Below are 14497 nucleotides of genomic sequence, written 5' to 3' on the forward strand. Positions count from 1 at the left end.
AGACTTCAAAAACCCGCATTGGGCGCTAATTACCAATCCAAACATGCTCTGATTGTGACCAAACTTTGCAAGCATGTGGGGGGGACCCACCCCCCCATTCTTGGAAAGTTTGGTCCCTACCGGAGCATGTTTGGGTACGATGGTATGGGGAAGGCCCGGATTTTCCATGGCCTCTTAAGCACCAAGAGACTTGAAAAACCCGCACTGGGCGCTAATTACCAATCCAAACATGCTCTGATTGTGACCAAACTTTGCAAGCATGTGGGGGGGACCCACCCCCCATTCTTGCAAAGTTTGCGGAGCATGTTTGGGTACGATGGTATGGGGAAGGCCCGGATTTTCCATGACCTCTTAGGCACCAAGAGACTTCAAAAACCCGCACTGGGCCCTAATTACCAATCCAAACATGCTCTGATTGTGACCAAACTTTGCAAGCATATGGGGGGGACCCACCCCCACATGCTTGCAAGGTTTGGTCCCCATCGGAGCATGTTTGGGTACGATGGTATGGGGAAGGCCCGGATTTTCCATGGCCTCTTAAGCACCAAGAGACTTTAAAAACCCGCATTGGGCGCTAATTACCAAACCAAACATGCTCTGATTGTGACCAAACTTTGCAAGCATGTGGGGGGGACCCACCCCCCCATTCTTGCAAAGTTTGGTCCCTACCGGAGCATGTTTGGGTACGATGGTATGGGGAAGGCCCGGATTTTCCATGGCCTCTTAAGCACCAAGAGACTTGAAAAACCCGCACTGGGCGCTAATTACCAATCCAAACATGCTCTGATTGTGACCAAACTTTGGAAGCATGTGGGGGGGACCCACCCCCACATGCTTGCAAAGTTTGGTCCCTATCGGAGCATGTTTGGGTAGGATGGTATGGGGAAGGCCCGGATTTTCCATGGCCTCTTAAGCACCAAGAGACTTGAAAAATCCGGACTGGGCGCTAATTACCAATCCTGCTTACGATGCTATGGGGAAGGCTAGGATTTTCCATGGCCTCTTAAGCACCAAGAGACTTCAAAAACCCGCACTGGGCGCTAATTACCAATCCAAACATGCTCTGATTGTGACCAAACTTTGCAAGCATGTGGGGGTGGGTGCCCCCCCCATGCTTGCAAAGTTTGGTCCCTATCGGAGCATGTTTGGGTACGATGGTATGGGGAAGGCCCGGATTTTCCATGGCCTCTTAAGCACCAAGAGACTTGAAAAACCCGCACTCGGCGCTAATTACCAATCCAAACATGCTCTGATTGTGACCAAACTTTGCAAGCATGTGGGGGGGACCCACCCCCACATGCTTGCAAAATTTGGTCCCCATCGTCGGAGCATGTTTGGGTACGATGGTATAGGGAAGGCCCGGATTTTCCATGGCCTCTTAAGCACCAAGAGACTTCAAAAATCCGGACTGGGCGCTAATTACCAATCCAAACATGCTCTGATTGTGACCAAACTTTGCAAGCATGTGGGGGGGACCCACCCCCACATACTTGCAACGTTTGGTCCCCATCGGAGCATGTTTGGGTACGATGGTATGGGGAAGGCCCGGATTTTCCATGGCCTCTTAAGCACCAAGAGACTTCAAAATCCCGCATTGGGCGCTAATTATCAATCCAAACATGCTCTGATTGTGACCAAACTTTGCAAGCATGTGGGGGGGACCCACCCCCACATGCTTGCAAGGTTTGGTCCCCATCGGAGCATGTTTGGGTACGATGGTATGGGGAAGGCCCGGATTTTCCATGGCCTCTTAAGCACCAAGAGACTTTAAAAACCCGCATTGGGCGCATGTGGGGGGGACCCACCCCCCATTCTTGCAAAGTTTGGTCCCCTACTGGAGCATGTTTGGGTACGATGGTATGGGGAAGGCCCGGATTTTCCATGGCCTCTTAAGCACCAAGAGACTTGAAAAATCCGCACTGGGCACTAATTACGAATCCAAACATGCTCTGATTGTGACCAAACTTTGCAAGCATGTGGGGGGGACCCACCCCCATATGCTTGCAAAGTTTGGTCCCCATCGGAGCATGTTTGGGTACGATGGTATGGGGAAGGCCCGGATTTTCCATGGCCTCTTAAGCATCAAGAGACTTCAAATATCCGGACTGGGCGCTAATTACCAATCCAAACATGCTTTGATTGTGACCAAACTTTGCAAGCATGTGGGGGGGACCCACCCCCACATGCTGCAAAGTTTGGTCCCCATCGGAGCATGTTTGGGTACGATGGTATGGGGAAGGCCCGGATTTTCCATGGCCTCTTAAGCACCAAGAGACTTCAAAAACCCGCACTGGGCGCTAATTACCAATCCAAACATGCTCTGATTGTGACCAAACTTTGCAAGCATGTGGGGGTTGGTGTCCCTCCCATGCTTGCAAAGTTTGGTCCCTATCGGAGCATGTTTGGGTACAATGGTAAGGGGAAGGCCCGGATTTTCCATGGCCTCTTAAGCACCAAGAGACATGAAAAACCCGCACTGGGCGCTAATTACCAATCCAAACATGCTCTGATTGTGACCAAACTTTGCAAGCATGTGGGGGGACCCACCCCCACATGCTTGCAAAGTTTGGTCCCCATCGGAGCATGTTTGGGTACGATGGTATGGGGAAGGCCCTGATTCTCCATGGCCTCCTAAGCACCAAGAGACTTGAAAAATCCGGACTGGGCACTAATTACCAATCCAAACATGCTCTGATTGTGACCAAACTTTGCAAGCATGTGGGGGGGCCCACCCCCACATTCTTGCAAAGTTTGGTCCCCATCGGAGCATGTTTGGGTACGATGGTATGGGGAAGGCCCGGATTTTCCATGGCCTCTTAAGCACCAAGAGACTTCAAAAACCCGCATTAGGCGCTAATTACCAATCCAAACATGCTGTGATTGTGACCAAACTTTGCAAGCATGTGGGGGGGACCCACCCCCCCATTCTTGCAAAGTTTGGTTTCTACCGGAGCATGTTTGGGTACGATGGTATGGGGAAGGCCCGGATTTTCCATGGCCTCTTAAGCACCAAGAGACTTGAAAAACCCGCACTGGCCGCTAATTACCAATCCAAACATGCTCTGATTGTGACCAAACTTTGCAAGCATGTGGGGGGGACCCACCCCCATATGCTTGCAAAGTTTGGTCCCCATCGGAGCATGTTTGGGTACGATGGTATGGGGAAGGCCCGGATTTTCCATGGCCTCTTAAGCACCAAGAGACTTGAAAAATCCGGACTGGGCGCTAATTACCAATCCAAACATACTCTGATTGTGACCAAACTTTGCAAGCATGTGGGGGGGACCCACCCCCACATGCTTGCAAGGTTTGGTCCCCATCGGAGCATGTTTGGGTACAATGGTATGGGGAAGGCCCGGATTTTCCATGGCCTCTTAAGCACCAAGAGACTTCAAAAACCCGCACTGGGCGCTAATTACCAATCCAAACATGCTCTGATTGTGACCAAACTTTGCAAGCATGTGGGGGTGGGTGCCCCCCCCATGCTTGCAAAGTTTGGTCCCTATCGGAGCATGTTTGGGTACGATGGTATGGGGAAGGCCCGAATTTTCCATGGCCTCTTAAGCACCAAGAGACTTGAAAAACCCGCACTTGGCGCTAATTACCAATCCAAACATGCTCTGATTGTGACCAAACTTTGCAAGCATGTGGGGGGGACCCACCCCCATATGCTTGCAAAGTTTGGTCCCCATCGACGGAGCATGTTTGGGTACGATGGTATGGAGAAGGCCCGGATTTTCCATGGCCTCTTAAGCACCAAGAGACTTCAAAAATCCGGACTGGGCGCTAATTACCAATCCAAACATGCTCTGATTGTGACCAAACTTTGCAAGCATGTGGGGGGGACCCACCCCCACATGCTTGCAAAGTTTGGTCCCCATCGGAGCATGTTTGGGTACGATGGTATGGGGAAGGCCCGGATTTTCCATGGCCTCTTAAGCACCAAGAGACTTCAAAAACCCGCATTGGGCGCTAATTATCAATCCAGACATGCTCTGATTGTGACCAAACTTTGCAAGCATGTGGGGGGGACCCACCCCCCCATTCTTGCAAAGTTTGGTCCCCTACTGGAGCATGTTTGGGTACGATGGTATGGGGAAGGCCCGGATTTTCCATGGCCTCTTAAGCACCAAGAGACTTGAAAAACCCGCACTGGGCACTAATTACGAATCCATACATGCTCTTATTGTGACCAAACTTTGCAAGCATGTGGGGGGGACCCACCCCCATATGCTTGCAAAGTTTGGTCCCCATCGGAGCATGTTTGGGTACGATGGTATGGGGAATGCCCGGATTTTCCATGGCCTCTTAAGCACCAAGAGACTTGAAAAATCCGGACTGGGTGCTAATTACCAATCCAAACATGCTTTGATTGTGACCAAACTTTGCAAGCATGTGGGGGGGACCCACCCCCACATGCTTGCAAAGTTTGGTCCCCATCGGAGCATGTTTAGGTACGATGGTATGGGGAAGGCTCGGATTTTCCATGGCCTCTTAAGCACCGAGACTTCAAAAACCCGCACTGGGCGCTAATTACCAATCCAAACATACTCTGATTGTGACCAAACTTTGCAAGCATGTGGGGGTGGGTGCCCCCCCATGCTTGCAAAGTTTGGTCCCTATAGGAGCATGTTTGGGTACGATGGTATGGGGAAGGCCCGGATTTTCCATGGCCTCTTAAGCACCAAGAGACTTGAAAAACCTGCACTTGGCGCTAATTACCAATCCAAACATGCTCTGATTGTGACCAAACTTTGCAAGAATGTGGGGGGACCCACCCCCACATGCTTGCAAAGTTTGGTCCCCATCGGAGCATGTTTGGATACGATGGTATGGGGAAGGCCCGGATTTTCCATGGCCTCTTAAGCACCAAGAGACTTGAAAAATCCGGACTGGGCGCTAATTACCAATCCAAACATGCTCTGATTGTGACCAAACTTTGCAAGCATGTGGGGGGGGCCCACCCCCACATGTTGCAAAGCTTGGTCCCCATCGGAGCATGTTTGGGTACGATGGTATGGGGAAGGCCCGGATTTTCCATGGCCTCTTAAGCACCAAGAGACTTCAAAAACCCGCATTAGGCGCTAATTCCCAATCCAAACATGCTCTGATTGTGACCAAACTTTGCAAGCATGTGGGGGGGACCCACCCCCCCATTCTTGCAAAGTTTGGTCCCTACCGGAGCATGTTTGGGTACGATGGTATGGGGAAGGCCCGGATTTTTCATGGCCTCTTAAGCACGAAGAGACTTGAAAAACCCGCACTGGCAGCTAATTACCAATCCAAACATGCTCTGATTGTGACCAAACTTTGCAAGCATGTGGGGGGGACCCACCCCCATATGCTTGCAAAGTTTGGTCCCCATCGGAGCATGTTTGGGTACGATGGTATGGGGAAGGCCCGGATTTTCCATGGCCTCTTAAGCACCAAGAGACTTCAAAAATCCGCACTGGGCGCTAATTACCAATCCAAACATGCTCTGATTGTGACCAAACTTTGCAAGCATGTGGGGGGGACCCACCCCCACATGCTTGCAAAGTTTGGTCCCCATCGGAGCATGTTTGGGTACGATGGTATGGGGAAGGCCCGGATTTTCCATGGCCTCTTAAGCACCAAGAGACTTCAAAAACCCGCACTGGGCGCTAATTACCAATCCAAACATGCATGTTTGGGTACGATGGTATGGGGAAGGCCCGGATTTTCCATGGCCTCTTAAGCACCAAGAGACTTGAAAAACCCGCACTGGGCGCTAATTACCAATCCAAACATGCTTTGATTGTGACCAAACTTTGCAAGCATGTGGGGGGGACCCACCCCCACATGCTTGCAAAGTTTGGTCCCCATCGGCGGAGCATGTTTGGGTACGATGGTATGGGGAACGCCCGGATTTTCCATGGCCTCTTAAGCACTAAGAGACTTCAAAAATCCGGACTGGGCGCTAATTACCAATCCAAACATGCTCTGATTGTGACCAAACTTTGCAAGCATGTGGGGGGGACCCACCCCCACATGCTTGCAAAGTTTGGTCCCCATCGGAGCATGTTTGGGTACGATGGTATGGGGAAGGCCCGGATTTTCCATGGCCTCTTAAGCACCAAGAGACTTCAAAAACCCGCATTGGGCGCTAATTATCAATCCAAACATGCTCTGATTGTGACCAAACTTTGCAAGCATGTGGGGGGGACCCACCCCCCCATTATTGCAAAGTTTGGTCCCCTACTGGAGCATGTTTGGGTACGATGGTATGGGGAAGGCCCGGATTTTCCATGGCCTCTTAAGGACCAAGAGACTTGAAAAACCCGCACTGGGCACTAATTACGAATCCAAACATGCTCTGATTGTGACCAAACTTTGCAAGCATGTGGGGGGGACCCACCCCCATATGCTTGCAAAGTTTGGTCCCCATCGGAGCATGTTTGGGTACGATGGTATGGGGAAGGCCCGGATTTTCCATGGCCTCTTAAGCACCAAGAGACTTGAAAAATCCGGACTGGGCACTAATTACCAATCCAAACATGCTTTGATTGTGACCAAACTTTGCAAGCATGTGGGGGGGACCCACACCCACATGCTTGCAAACTTTGGTCCCCACCATCGGAGCATGTTTGGGTACGATGGTATGGGGAAGGCCCGGATTTTCCATGGCCTCTTAAGCACCAAGAGACTTCAAAAACCCGCACTGGGCGCTAATTACCAATCCAAACATGCTCTGATTGTGACCAAACTTTGCAAGCATGTGGGGGTGGGTGCCCCCCCCATGCTTGCAAACTTTGGTCCCTATCGGAGCATGTTTGGGTACGATGGTATGGGGAAGGCCCGGATTTTCCATGGCCTCTTAAGCACCAAGAGACTTGAAAAACCCGTACTGGGCGCTAATTACCAATCCAAACATGCTCTGATTGTGACCAAACTTTGCAAGCATGTGGGGGGAACCCACCCCCACATGCTTGCAAAGTTTGGTCCCCATCGGAGCATGTTGGGTACGATGGTATGGGGAAGGCCCGGATTTTCCATGGCCTCTTAAGTACCAAGAGACTTGAAAAATCCGGATTGGGCGCTAATTACCAATCCAAACATGCTCTGATTGTGACCAAACTTTGCAAGCATGTGGGGGGGGCCCACCCCCACATGCTTGCAAAGTTTGGTCCCCATCGGAGCATGTTTGGGTACGATGGTATGGGGAAGGCCCGGATTTTCCATGGCCTCTTAAGCACCAAGAGACATCAAAAACCCGCATTAGGCGCTAATTACCAATCCAAACATGCTCTGATTGTGACCAAAATTTGCAAGCATGTGGGGGGGACCCACCCCCCCCATTCTTGCAAAGTTTGGTCCCTACCGGAGCATGTTTGGGTACGATGGTATGGGGAAGGCCCGGATTTTCCATGGCCTCTTAAGCACCAAGAGACTTGAAAAACCCGCACTGGCAGGTAATTACCAATCCAAACATGCTCTGATTGTGACCAAACTTTGCAAGCATGTGGGGGGGACCACCCCAATATGCTTGCAAAGTTTGGTCCCCATCGGAGCATGTTTGGGTACGATGGTATGGGGAAGGCCCGGATTCTCCATGGCCTCTTAAGCACCAAGAGACTTGAAAAATCCGGACTGGGCGCTAATTACCAATCCAGACATGCTCTGATTGTGACCAAACTTTGCAAGCATGTGGGGGTGGGTGTCCCCCCCACATGCTTGCAAAGTTTGGTCCCCATCGGAGCATGTTTGGATTGGTAATTAGCGCCCAGTCCGGATTTTTCAAGTCTCTTGGTGCTTAAGAGGCCATGGAAAATCCGGGCCTTCCCCATACCATCGTACCCAAACATGCTCCGACTTGCAAAGTTTGGTCCCTATCGGAGCATGTTTGGGTACGATGGTATGGGGAAGGCCCGGATTTTCCATGGCCTCTTAAGCACCAAAAGACTGCAGAAACCCGCACTGGGCGCTAATAACCAATCCAAACATGCTTTGATTGTGACCAAACTTTGCAAGCATGTGGGGGTGGGTGCCCCCCCCATGCTTGCAAAGTTTGGTCCCTATCGGAGCATGTTTGGGTACGCTGGTTTGGGAAGGCCCGGATTTTCCATGGCCTCTTAAGCACCAAGAGACTTGAAAAACCCGCACTGGGCGCTAATTACCAATCCAAACATGCTCTGATTGTGACCAAACTTTGCAAGCATGTGGGGGGGACCCCCTCCCACATGCTTGCAAAGTTTGGTCCCCATCGGCGGAGCATGTTTGGGTACGATGGTATGGGGAAGGCCCGGATTTTCCATGGCCTCTTAAGCACCAAGAGACTTCAAAAATCCGGACTGGGCGCTAATTACGAATCCAAACATGCTCTGATTGGGACCAAACTTTGCAAGCATGTGGGGGGGACCCACCCCCCCATTCTTGCAAAGTTTGGTCCCCTACTGGAGCATCTTTGGGTACGATGGTATGGGGAAGGCCCGGATTTTCCATGGCCTCTTAAGCACCAAGAGACTTGAAAAACCCGCACTGGGCACTATTTACGAATCCAAACATGCTCTGATTGTGACCAAACTTTGCAAGCATGTGCGGGGGACCCACCCACATATGCTTGCAAAGTTTGGTCCCCATAGGAGCATGTTTGTGTACGATGGTATGGGGAAGGCCCGGATTTTCCATGGCCTCTTAAGCACCAAGAGACTTGAAAAATCCGGACTGGGCGCTAATTACCAATCCAAACATGCTTTGATTGTGACCAAACTTTGCAAGCATGTGGGGGGGACCCACCCCCACATGCATGCAAAGTTTGGTCCCCATCGGAGCATGTTTGGGTACGATGGTATGGGGAAGGCCCGGATTTTCCATGGCCTCTTAAGCACCAAGAGACTTCAAAAACCCGCACTGGGCGCTAATTACCAATCCAAACATGCTCTGATTGTGACCAAACTTTGCAAGCATGTGGGGGTGGGTGCCCCCCCCATGCTTGCAAACTTTGGTCCCTATCGGAGCATGTTTGGGTACGATGGTATGGGGAAGGCCCGGATTTTCCATGGCCTCTTAAGCACCAAGAGACTTGAAAAATCCGGACTGGGCACTAATTACCAATCCAAACATGCTTTGATTGTGACCAAACTTTGCAAGCATGTGGGGGGGACCCACACCCACATGCTTGCAAACTCTGGTCCCCACCATCGGAGCATGTTTGGGTACGATGGTATGGGGAAGGCCCGGATTTTCCATGGCCTCTTAAGCACCAAGAGACTTCAAAAATCCGCACTGGGCGCTAATTACCAATCCAAACATGCTCTGATTGTGACCAAACTTTGCAAGCATGTGGGGGTGGGTGCCCCCCCCATGCTTGCAAACTTTGGTCCCTATCGGAGCATGTTTGGGTACGATGGTATGGGGAAGGCCCGGATTTTCCATGGCCTCTTAAGCACCAAGAGACTTGAAAAACCCGTACTGGGCGCTAATTACCAATCCAAACATGCTCTGATTGTGACCAAACTTTGCAAGCATGTGGGGGGAACCCACCCCCACATGCTTGCAAAGTTTGGTCCCCATCGGAGCATGTTGGGTACGATGGTATGGGGAAGGCCCGGATTTTCCATGGCCTCTTAAGTACCAAGAGACTTGAAAAATCCGGATTGGGCGCTAATTACCAATCCAAACATGCTCTGATTGTGACCAAACTTTGCAAGCATGTGGGGGGGGCCCACCCCCACATGCTTGCAAAGTTTGGTCCCCATCGGAGCATGTTTGGGTACGATGGTATGGGGAAGGCCCGGATTTTCCATGGCCTCTTAAGCACCAAGAGACATCAAAAACCCGCATTAGGCGCTAATTACCAATCCAAACATGCTCTGATTGTGACCAAAATTTGCAAGCATGTGGGGGGGACCCACCCCCCCCATTCTTGCAAAGTTTGGTCCCTACCGGAGCATGTTTGGGTACGATGGTATGGGGAAGGCCCGGATTTTCCATGGCCTCTTAAGCACCAAGAGACTTGAAAAACCCGCACTGGCAGGTAATTACCAATCCAAACATGCTCTGATTGTGACCAAACTTTGCAAGCATGTGGGGGGGACCACCCCAATATGCTTGCAAAGTTTGGTCCCCATCGGAGCATGTTTGGGTACGATGGTATGGGGAAGGCCCGGATTCTCCATGGCCTCTTAAGCACCAAGAGACTTGAAAAATCCGGACTGGGCGCTAATTACCAATCCAGACATGCTCTGATTGTGACCAAACTTTGCAAGCATGTGGGGGTGGGTGTCCCCCCCACATGCTTGCAAAGTTTGGTCCCCATCGGAGCATGTTTGGATTGGTAATTAGCGCCCAGTCCGGATTTTTCAAGTCTCTTGGTGCTTAAGAGGCCATGGAAAATCCGGGCCTTCCCCATACCATCGTACCCAAACATGCTCCGACTTGCAAAGTTTGGTCCCTATCGGAGCATGTTTGGGTACGATGGTATGGGGAAGGCCCGGATTTTCCATGGCCTCTTAAGCACCAAAAGACTGCAGAAACCCGCACTGGGCGCTAATAACCAATCCAAACATGCTTTGATTGTGACCAAACTTTGCAAGCATGTGGGGGTGGGTGCCCCCCCCATGCTTGCAAAGTTTGGTCCCTATCGGAGCATGTTTGGGTACGCTGGTTTGGGAAGGCCCGGATTTTCCATGGCCTCTTAAGCACCAAGAGACTTGAAAAACCCGCACTGGGCGCTAATTACCAATCCAAACATGCTCTGATTGTGACCAAACTTTGCAAGCATGTGGGGGGGACCCACCCCCCCATTCTTGCAAAGTTTGGTCCCCTACTGGAGCATCTTTGGGTACGATGGTATGGGGAAGGCCCGGATTTTCCATGGCCTCTTAAGCACCAAGAGACTTGAAAAACCCGCACTGGGCACTATTTACGAATCCAAACATGCTCTGATTGTGACCAAACTTTGCAAGCATGTGCGGGGGACCCACCCACATATGCTTGCAAAGTTTGGTCCCCATAGGAGCATGTTTGTGTACGATGGTATGGGGAAGGCCCGGATTTTCCATGGCCTCTTAAGCACCAAGAGACTTGAAAAATCCGGACTGGGCGCTAATTACCAATCCAAACATGCTTTGATTGTGACCAAACTTTGCAAGCATGTGGGGGGGACCCACCCCCACATGCATGCAAAGTTTGGTCCCCATCGGAGCATGTTTGGGTACGATGGTATGGGGAAGGCCCGGATTTTCCATGGCCTCTTAAGCACCAAGAGACTTCAAAAACCCGCACTGGGCGCTAATTACCAATCCAAACATGCTCTGATTGTGACCAAACTTTGCAAGCATGTGGGGGTGGGTGCCCCCCCCATGCTTGCAAACTTTGGTCCCTATCGGAGCATGTTTGGGTACGATGGTATGGGGAAGGCCCGGATTTTCCATGGCCTCTTAAGCACCAAGAGACTTGAAAAACCCGCACTGGGCGCTAATTACCAATCCAAACATGCTCTGATTGTGACCAAACTTTGCAAGCATGTGGGGGGACCCACCCCCACATGCTTGCAAAGTTTGGTCCCCATCGGAGCATGTTTGGGTACGATGGTATGGGGAAGGCCCGGATTTTCCATGGCCTCTTAGGCACCAAGAGACTTGAAAAATCCGGACTGGGCGCTAATTACCAATCCAAACATGCTCTGATTGTGACCAAACTTTGCAAGCATGTGGGGGGGGCCCACCCCCACATGCTTGCAAAGTTTGGTCCCCATCGGAGCATGTTTGGGTACGATGGTATGGGGAAGGCCCGGATTTTCCATGGCCTCTTAAGCACCAAGAGACTTCAAAAACCCGCATTAGGCGCTAATTACCAATCCAAACATGCTGTGATTGTGACCAAACTTTGCAAGCATGTGGGGGGGACCCACCCCCCCATTCTTGCAAAGTTTGGTTTCTACCGGAGCATGTTTGGGTACGATGGTATGGGGAAGGCCCGGATTTTCCATGGCCTCTTAAGCACCAAGAGACTTGAAAAACCCGCACTGGCCGCTAATTACCAATCCAAACATGCTCTGATTGTGACCAAACTTTGCAAGCATGTGGGGGTGGGTGCCCCCCCATGCTTGCAAAGTTTGGTCCCTATAGGAGCATGTTTGGGTACGATGGTATGGGGAAGGCCCGGATTTTCCATGGCCTCTTAAGCACCAAGAGACTTGAAAAACCCGGACTGGGTGCTAATTACCAATCCAAACATGCTTTGATTGTGACCAAACTTTGCAAGCATGTGGGGGGGACCCACCCCCACATGCTTGCAAAGTTTGGTCCCCATCGGAGCATGTTTAGGTACGATGGTATGGGGAAGGCTCGGATTTTCCATGGCCTCTTAAGCACCGAGACTTCAAAAACCCGCACTGGGCGCTAATTACCAATCCAAACATACTCTGATTGTGACCAAACTTTGCAAGCATGTGGGGGTGGGTGCCCCCCCATGCTTGCAAAGTTTGGTCCCTATAGGAGCATGTTTGGGTACGATGGTATGGGGAAGGCCCGGATTTTCCATGGCCTCTTAAGCACCAAGAGACTTGAAAAACCCGCACTTGGCGCTAATTACCAATCCAAACATGCTCTGATTGTGACCAAACTTTGCAAGAATGTGGGGGGACCCACCCCCACATGCTTGCAAAGTTTGGTCCCCATCGGAGCATGTTTGGATACGATGGTATGGGGAAGGCCCGGATTTTCCATGGCCTCTTAAGCACCAAGAGACTTGAAAAATCCGGACTGGGCGCTAATTACCAATCCAAACATGCTCTGATTGTGACCAAACTTTGCAAGCATGTGGGGGGGGCCCACCCCCACATGTTGCAAAGTTTTGTCCCCATCGGAGCATGTTTGGGTACGATGGTATGGGGAAGGCCCGGATTTTCCATGGCCTCTTAAGCACCAAGAGACTTCAAAAACCCGCATTAGGCGCTAATTCCCAATCCAAACATGCTCTGATTGTGACCAAACTTTGCAAGCATGTGGGGGGGACCCACCCCCCCATTCTTGCAAAGTTTGGTCCCTACCGGAGCATGTTTGGGTACGATGGTATGGGGAAGGCCCGGATTTTTCATGGCCTCTTAAGCACCAAGAGACTTGAAAAACCCGCACTGGCAGCTAATTACCAATCCAAACATGCTCTGATTGTGACCAAACTTTGCAAGCATGTGGGGGGGACCCACCCCCATATGCTTGCAAAGTTTGGTCCCCATCGGAGCATGTTTGGGTACGATGGTATGGGGAAGGCCCGGATTTTCCATGGCCTCTTAAGCACCAAGAGACTTCAAAAATCCGCACTGGGCGCTAATTACCAATCCAAACATGCTCTGATTGTGACCAAACTTTGCAAGCATGTGGGGGGGACCCACCCCCACATGCTTGCAAAGTTTGGTCCCCATCGGAGCATGTTTGGGTACGATGGTATGGGGAAGGCCCGGATTTTCCATGGCCTCTTAAGCACCAAGAGACTTCAAAAACCCGCACTGGGCGCTAATTACCAATCCAAACATGCATGTTTGGGTACGATGGTATGGGGAAGGCCCGGATTTTCCATGGCCTCTTAAGCACCAAGAGACTTGAAAAACCCGCACTGGGCGCTAATTACCAATCCAAACATGCTTTGATTGTGACCAAACTTTGCAAGCATGTGGGGGGGACCCACCCCCACATGCTTGCAAAGTTTGGTCCCCATCGGCGGAGCATGTTTGGGTACGATGGTATGGGGAAGGCCCGGATTTTCCATGGCCTCTTAAGCACCAAGAGACTTCAAAAGTCCGGACTGGGCACTAATTACCAATCCAAACATGCTCTGATTGTGACCAAACTTTGCAAGCATGTGGGGGGGACCCACCCCCACATGCTTGCAAAGTTTGGTCCCCATCGGAGCATGTTTGGGTACGATGGTATGGGGAAGGCCCGGATTTTCCATGGCCTCTTAAGCACCAAGAGACTTCAAAAACCCGCATTGGGCGCTAATTATCAATCCAAACATGCTCTGATTGTGACCAAACTTTGCAAGCATGTGGGGGGGACCCACCCCCCCATTCTTGCAAAGTTTGGTCCCCTACTGGAGCATGTTTGGGTACGATGGTATGGGGAAGGCCCGGATTTTCCATGGCCTCTTAAGGACCAAGAGACTTGAAAAACCTGCACTGGGCACTAATTACGAATCCATACATGCTCTTATTGTGACCAAACTTTGCAAGCATGTGGGGGGGACCCACCCCCATATGCTTGCAAAGTTTGGTCCCCATCGGAGCATGTTTGGGTACGATGGTATGGGGAATGCCCGGATTTTCCATGGCCTCTTAAGCACCAAGAGACTTGAAAAATCCGGACTGGGCGCTAATTACCAATCCAAACATGCTTTGATTGTGACCAAACTTTGCAAGCATGTGGGGGGGACCCACCCCCACATGCTTGCAAAGTTTGGTCCCCATCGGAGCATGTTTGGGTACGATGGTATGGGGAAGGCCCGGATTTTCCATGGCCTCTTAAGCACCGAGACTTCA

The sequence above is a fragment of the Cibotium barometz genome, chromosome 53 (assembly GCF_041138505.1).
Source record: "Cibotium barometz isolate CiBa-2024 chromosome 53, ASM4113850v1, whole genome shotgun sequence".
In the NCBI taxonomy this organism is placed as follows: domain Eukaryota; kingdom Viridiplantae; phylum Streptophyta; class Polypodiopsida; order Cyatheales; family Cibotiaceae; genus Cibotium; species Cibotium barometz.